This window comes from Numida meleagris, chromosome 14 (genome assembly GCF_002078875.1).
Source record: "Numida meleagris isolate 19003 breed g44 Domestic line chromosome 14, NumMel1.0, whole genome shotgun sequence".
Taxonomy (NCBI): domain Eukaryota; kingdom Metazoa; phylum Chordata; class Aves; order Galliformes; family Numididae; genus Numida; species Numida meleagris.
The window spans coordinates 7104018-7112142 of record NC_034422.1 but is presented as its reverse complement, the minus strand read 5'-3'; positions in this window follow the sequence as shown (position 1 = coordinate 7112142).

Below are 8125 nucleotides of genomic sequence, written 5' to 3'. Positions count from 1 at the left end.
GAGATTACATTAGCATGTAAGAGTCAAGGGTAATTTTCTCTAACCCCTCTTGTGATCTTTAAAACCCGCAGATCTTAAAGCGACACCAGCTCCTCTGATTAAAATTGGAAGCCGGGGTTTGTGGCGGATAATGATGCCGAAAGTGATTATTGCGCTGCTCGGGGCCGGGTTGGGGTGCGGGGTGCACAGCAGCACGGTGCTCTGTGGGAATGTGTGAGCAGCGGGGCACATGGCTGGGACCCTGGCGTGCGAGGAGCAGAGCTGCAGCCCTCAAGCTTTGGGTTCGGAGCCACAACCCGAAACCAACCAGGCACACGTGCTCCTCCAAACTGCTCCATCACATGGGAGATTGGAGACTGAAGGCAAAGAGTGCCATGCAGAGGAGAAGCATCGGCTGCTGCCCAGCGTGCCCTGCATGGGGACAGGATGGTTCCTGCATGGGGAAGTGAGGATGGGCACGTGGCCTCAGTGCCTGCTCAGAGCAAGGCTGCTTGTTTGACACGATGAGCATCTCTACACATGGCGTGCCCGGCACCTGCCTTTCCCTACAGAGGAAACAACTTGCTGCCATTTCCCTACCCTCTCCTCTTTAAGAGTCTCCAAGCCACAAGCTGACTACAAACAACCCAAGGGACCAGCAAGGAGGTGGGGACTGACAGGCATGGGGACAGAAGGATGTGGGGATGGGGACTGTAACAATGCAGCTTCATCCCAACAGAGCCCCAGGCAGCTGCTGGGATGGGGCAGCAGCGCAGCCAGGCTGGCACCGCCTGTCCCCAGTGTCACATCGTGCCAGCAGCAACAAGCACCCGAGTGTTCCAGCAGCAGGGAGATGAGAGGGAGCTCTGAGCATCCTCTGCCCTAGCAGGCCGCGGAGTGGGACCCATGCAGGCAGCAAGCCGACGTGGAAAAAAAAAAGAACATAAAAACCACCAAATAGCCTTCTGCTTGCATGCAGGGCCACAAAAGCCGTGATGACCCTGCGAGCCGAATGGCTGCGGGAGCACAAAGCGCAAATTGAATCAGAGGACAGAAGTAAATTGCCTCCTGACTGTTACAAATGATCTGATGGAAGAAATAAGGGATCGGATGCGTACGTAACAATGGAATTAAAAAAAACAATTCAAGTGCTATTGAGCATTTGCAGACATCCTTGCGAAGGGCTAGGGCGGCCTGGTTAAATTTATGTGTCAGCTTTAAGAAGGCCTCTCATCAAATGAGCTATTTTGGGCAGAGATTAAAGATCTATTTTCGCCGTGAGCGGGAACAGCTCTCCCTAACAGGTTAATGATGATTCTGGAAAGCAGAGCGGCCCCTGTGCTGTCCGTGGCCCTGATGGAGCCAGGAGCATCCCAGAGCTGGGAGCTGCGGGGCTGGGATGGCACCAGGGCCGCGGTGCGGATGGGACACGTGGCTTCGTGGCTCACAGGGTCCCCAGCTCAGCACACAGGGATGCTGGGCTCCATAGCTTTCTCCCACAGCCATGTCCTGGGGAATGCTCCCACCGACGGCACCCTTGGCTGTGCCATTCCATGTCCCCAGCTCCGTCGTGGTCACCCGCCCACTGCCAGGTCCCGGGAGGTCTCCAGTCTGTGGGGAGCTGCCAAGGACACCTGCAGGCAGCATGTGCCGGATTAGCGGGGCTTAGCTCTGGGCAGCTCGGGAGAGACGCCCACACCGGCGGCGCGGGGAATGAGCGGCCCCAGTGCAGCTGGGGATGGGGAGGAGCACGGGGACAGTCACGACGTGGGATAGGAACGAAACGTCAGCACCCACCAACAGAGCAGAACTTTCCTTCATTTCCCATTAGAAACAAAACCTCACTGTCCAGCAGCACTCCAGCTAAGGACGCAGCAGCAAGCAGGCCACAAAGCCCTACAGAACCCGAAAGCATCCTGACGGGACGTGGGCGGCCACACAAGGATCTGGGGCAGCGTGCAGCCGAGGCCTGGCAGGCCCAGCGCCCATGACCAGCAAGCCCAGCACCTGTCCCAACCCAAGGCCCACCAAGCCTGTACCCATCCCGTACCCAAGGCCCAGCAGTGATGGTTCCATGGCTGTACCCAGAGCCCCCGGCCACACAAGGCCGCCGCGTCGGCAGCACCGCACGCAGGGCAGGCGCGCGTCACCGCCACAGCCCCGAGCGGCAGCGGAGCTGTGAAAGAATCCAAGGAAGGAATTCAGGGTAGATCGCGCTGCCGAAATTACTATAATCAAAGGCTTTCACAAAGGCTTCAAATGCAACCAATTACCCTGAAAGGCAAGGCAAGAAAGAAAACAAATTAACGTGTTTGCACAGAGCCCCGGCGGCAGCGCGCCCGCCGCCCCGCACCCTCCGCACGACCCCGGCCCGGCCGTCCCCGCGTCCCCACGCACACAAAGGGGCTCTGTGCTGGGGTTGTGGGGTGGCCATGGACCGACCCCCGGCGCAGCTCCTTTCAGCACGGGGCCGTCAAAGGCTCATTGAGGCCGCCCCGCGCCCGGCAGATGGAGGCCATTCACGGCGTGGGCTCGGCAGCCCCCTGCGCCCGCCGCCCTCGCCTAATTAAGTTATGCTTCGTCTGCGCCGCGAGGCTGGGGGGGGAAGGAAGGAAGAGGGGAAAAAAAAAAAAAAAAAACCCACCAAAAAAAAGAAAAATCAACTTCTTTCTTTTAATATCGAAAAAGAGTCCGTCACCCTAAGTCTATTTTGTAACACAAAGCTCTGGGGATTTAAACCTTTCTCACCCGGAGAGATGGAAATGAATGGCGCTCTTTAATGAGCTGGTTCAGCAGAAAAGATAGATTTCTGAGATTACTGTAGGAATTCTTATAATTGATGTGTACTTTTGTAACGAGGATTATACCACCATCCGGTCAAGTCATTCCGGCTCTTCCCCCCCCTCCCCTGCTCTGCCCATGCGCCTTCCCCAGGGGGAGCAGAACGGCTCCCGTCAACAAGAAATTAAACAGGCTTCTCTTATTTAGCCGTAGATAATGCAGCGCAACCGCTGAATAGGAAAATAAGGCATCTATCAAGATTTATATATTTGTTTTACAAAGACCTACTTTCTCCTGCCTATTCCGCGAGGCCAGATGAGCCGCTGAATGCAAAGTAATTAAAATGAACACAGAACAATACACGAGCCCTCCGAAGAACGCGGAGTTTCCCTTTTATGTTTATAGCAATTGTATGAAAATGTACAACACGGAATGGCAACAGCTGACAGCCGAGATGAAGCAGACATGATTGCGAGTTGGCTTCCTCCCGCAGCTGATTGGCATTAATTGTGCGCGTTTGCAAAGCAGAACAGAAAGTCTGACATTAGCTTCAAGCGAACGTTTCTTTCTAATAGTCTTAATGATTACGACGAGCGCTGATGATCATTGCGGTGCGGCAGCGGCGCGGGGAGCGGCTGCGTCGGGCTGTCCCCGTCCCTATGGGCTGCGTGCCTTGGGGCTGCCCCACATCCTGACCTGGGGCAGGAGCAGGGTGGGCTGGGGGAGGGGGTGCATGGTAGAGATGGGAAAGCAGCGTGCCAACAACCTCCATCCCGGAGCCTGTTATTAAAAGCTGACTAATTAAACCTAATCTAAGTTTTCATCAGCTGCTCTTTGCTGGGCTGGGTGGTTTGTTGGATGTCCTTCGCGATGCCCTGTGCTGGCAAGAGGAGGCTCAGTGCATGGCCATGACTTGCAGGACCCCCCCCAAGCCCCAACATATTCAGGTTTGCACAGTGGGAAAAAAAGATAAATCACTGAATCACGGGCATCGATCAACCCCGTGAGCACAGAGCCATAGGGCACAGGCATCCAGGTGTCCCCCAGCGCAGTGCAGGGGACATGGTTGCAGGTGACAACGATGTCCCCTGCCCTGTGCCCTGTAGCTCTGCAGGTTCACACCCCATAAACCCCACTACGAGCAGATAGGAAATATTCACCGCGCGTGCACGGCCCTTGCTTTATTGGCCGTTCCCTCGTAAAACCCAGGGCTGCCATGACAAAGTAGGGCTGCTTTCGGCGTGTCATTAACGGGCGCAGTGAGACGCGGTCCCAATGTCACCATCCACCGGGCCAGGTCCTGCCCAGCCCCACATCCCCACGTACCCATGCAGCCCATGGGGATGGCCACAGCTCTCGGCCGTGCCAGATGTTTTATCACCTGCGTTGGCCAACGCGTTGCCAGGCTCCGGGAATTCCAGCATCCCTCAATGGTTCCCAAATGAAAAGAAATCAAGGCATGAGCCCCTCCTCCTTTCCTTCCCCCCAAAAAGTCCGTAAAGAAGAGCTATAAAAATGGCTTGTTATCTCACCTAGCGCGGCTCAGACTGTATGTTATTGCTAATTGGGTATAACATCCTTGTCTTGTTCTGCTCTCTGAAGCTAAATCAAGAAAGCACCACTGCTGCGAACTAATTATATCTCTGGACTGCAGACTCCAGCTTGTCTTTCCCTTTATTGAGTTAAAAAATGGTCACTAACCTTAATCTCTCATATCCCCAAGCATTAGGGCTACTGAAAAACTACTGCTTCCACCCAGTCCGAGCTGGGAGAATCAGAGCACGTGGCTGGGGAGCGCTTCGCCTGCTCCTGCTCACTGATGCTTTTTGGCTTTTTCTTCCCAAAGGGAAACCCAAGCTGCTTGTAGGATGGCATTTTTTAACCTGAACCCTGGTGTGATCGTGGCCACAGCCCAGCAGGAACGGCAGCAGGAGCAGCATCAGGAGCAGAGGGGGCTTAGCACCAGGTTGTGCCGGTGCACCAGGATGTCCCCTGCATCCCTGTCCCCATATGGCCACATCAGCACGGGGGAGAAAAACCGAAGCACAAATGCAATGCACAGCCCCTGTGCTGAGCTCAGCATGGAGCCAGCCCCATGCCCCTTTCTGGGGCAGCCCATGCAGATGCTGCTGATTTCTCTTTGCAAAGCCAAACTTGGGTTCTCTCCCTTCCGTGAGCAGTATGAATATTTATCTCCAGCAGCTAAATCTCTCCGCTGCAGGGTATTAAGGCTTTATTCGCATTTGGTTATTGCTGGTGGTAAGCCAGCCCTCGCTCCTGCCCGCAGCACGACCGAATGACCCACAGAAGGCAGATGGTGCAGGGCTGGAGCATCCCCTCACCAGGATGAGGGGCCGTGTGCTCCAGCCTTATGCATGGGGGCAGGGCACCCAGTGCCAGCACAGTGATGTGCCCCTTCTCACCCCAACCCTGCGGTGGGCTCACGGGGCCACCCTGCTGCAGCGTGTGGGATGAGGCGCACTTGCAGTTTGGGGTGAAAATGCTGCTCTGTTCTCTCTTTAGCAAAAGGAGTCCCAGGGGCTATAAAAATTCCCAGCAGGCTCTTGTCAGTCTCAGGTCATTAACTTTCTTTCATTGGGAGTTTGTTTACAGGCAGCCATAAATAGCAGCGCCGGTGCCGCGCTCGGGGCCGGGGCTGCGGGCGGTAGCGGGGCGCAGCACCCCGGGGTGCTCGCCAGCACCCTGCCCCATGCCCCCACACGGCACCCGCTGTCCCCAGTCGCCCTCCTGCCACCACTCTTCAAGCTGTCCCCAGCCACCCCGTGCCTCCGCCAGGATGGGGACAAAGGACGAGCGAGCCCTGCGATGCGCCCCGCATCTCACCAGGCACTGCCCTGACCTCATCCAACGGGAGAAATTAATTACCGAGCTGTCGTCACGCCACGGCGGGCTGCTGGGAGCGGAATCACCAGTCGCCTCCCACCCGGCGTGTCTGGGCGTGGGAAGGCACTGTGTCCCCAGCCCTCTGTGTCCCCAGTCTGCCATGTCCCCAACGCAGAGAAGACCTCTAAGATCCCCAAGCCCAACCGCAACCCATCCCCGCCGTGCCCACTGACCGCTTCTTTCAGTGCCACATCTCCGTGTTCCTTGAACACCTCCTGGGACGGTGACCCCACCACGTCCCTGGGCAGCCTGTGCCAGTGCCTGACCGCTCTTTGGGAGAAGGAATTGTTCCTAATATCCAACCCAGCAGCCCCATTGCGGCGTGTGAACGCACCGGGTGCAGCTCTCACGGGGACGTGGCAGCGTCCAGCAGAGCTTGGCTGCACGTGGACACCAGTTAAACATTGACACCCCATCCCAGCGCTGCAGCCATCGGGGCTCCCTGGAATTGCAAACCAAGAGGGGAGCACGGGTTTCACCAGTCCCAGCGGTGTCGGGGTGATTGGATGTCAGGAGCACGGCCTGCACCAGGCCCAGGGCTCACCTCTGGGTTCATTCCATGGGACATGGGAAAGGTGCGTGGCTGCAGCCAGCTTGGATGGAGCCCCAAAGACACACCGTAGGGATCGGTGCGCTTCTGTCCATCCCCGGACCAGGACCGGCCCCAATCCCAGCCCCGCGCTCCCCCACGTCTGGGGAAATATCTGTATTTCCAACCGCACGCTCGCACAACCTGTAATCAGAGCAACACAAATAGCCCCTGCTTCCCATGTAAATTAAAAACACCCATTAGGCAGATTTCAAAAGATGTCAGTAGGCTTATAATTATACACGACATCCTTCCGAGATAAAAGCGATTACCGGGGATGCAAATCACTTAGCAACCAATCAGTGCCCCCAGAGTGCAAAGCACTGACCAGCCATCCATTTTCGCCTCGTCCTTTTATTCCCTGCATCGAGCAAATACAAACACAGATAAAGAGAGGCACAATAGCTCTTGACACGCAAATAGGTTAACATAATAAAGCCAGCTTTAGCCGGCTCACTCGAGGGAGAAAAGCAATTCTCAGGCAAGCAGGAGGTAATAAAACAGGGCTTTTGTGTTCCTGGCTCCCATTCTCACCCCTGCGCCAGCTTTGCTGCATTAGCTGATAGGCATCGCGGTTTGATTGAATTACCTTTCATGAATATTAGCTTTTTGAGGAATGCGCAGGCAGAAGAAGAAGAGAAAGAAGCAACGTCTTATTCTTGCATGCATGCATGCGCCCGACGCAGACGGACACGCACAGAGCGGGGCTGGGGGTCCCGGAGCTGTGACCACCCCCGCAATGGGCACCCCTAGAGCTGGGGGGGCTCGGGGTGCTCGGCCCCACGGATCTGAGCTGGGCAGCCCTGGGGCACGGTGGTGGGAAGGGGCACGGCGAGGCCCTAACGCAGCCGTGGGCACAGCGAGGATCCCACCACGAGCATCCCACCGCGGGCACCACGAGCATCCCACCACGACGACCCCACCCCTGGTACCCACCAGGCACTGGGTGTGGGCACAGCACGTCGTGCCAAGGTCGGGTCACCTGGGGCTGTGACTTTGACGCCCAGCTCTGTCAGCAAGCCGTGGGCACCTGCTGCAGACAGAACCGAACCGCGGTGCCCAGCGGGCAGCACTAACGGGGACAGCACGGGGACACGGCCACCACCGCGGGGTCACGGGAGCCAGGAACCTTCATCCAAAGGTTGCAATTAAAATCCGGCACCGAGCGATGCCAGCTCGTCCTCGCTCAGCCAGGACGGGCCAACGGGATGGTCCCCAATGCAGGCACCATGGGTTTCTCCCCGCTCCATCCTCGGGCTCAATCCCCACGCGGAGCCGCTTCGATTTTTCACACCGCGCTCGGCTGCAGCGGGGCCCATCGTGCAGCCCGTGCTGACCTACAAACGGGCACAGAGCCCTGGGATCCACGCAGGGAGCATTGCTCACCCCCCTGCTCCACGCAAGGTCACGGGAAGCCCCCGTGTGGGGCCGCTTGTGGGGTGCCTGACCCCCACACCGCCAGGGGGAGGCCCCAGTGCTGAAAGTTTCGCTGGAAAAAAGGGGGAGGCAGCTCCCACCTGCATAGGGAGAAAGGCGCTCGGGGGGTGGGGGTTGGGGGGCAGATATCACCGGGATGCTTCGCTCTCCAGCACGGCACAGCCCCGCCGCAGGGGCACGGAGAGGCGCAGAGCTGGCGAATGCCACAAAATCAGCGCGAGTGGGTCCCAGGCAAAGGCCGAGCTCCTGCCCTGAGAGCTTCGCACCCACGGCCACCTATACACACCCTATCTACACCCTATATACACGTGCGCACGTCCGAAAGCTCCCTCCGCAGACAGCCCGACGCGGACAGACAAACCGAACACAACCACCCGGCTCCGGGGCCGCCGCCGTTCCGGGGAACCGCAACGGGAGCGCGGGGGTCGGGCACTG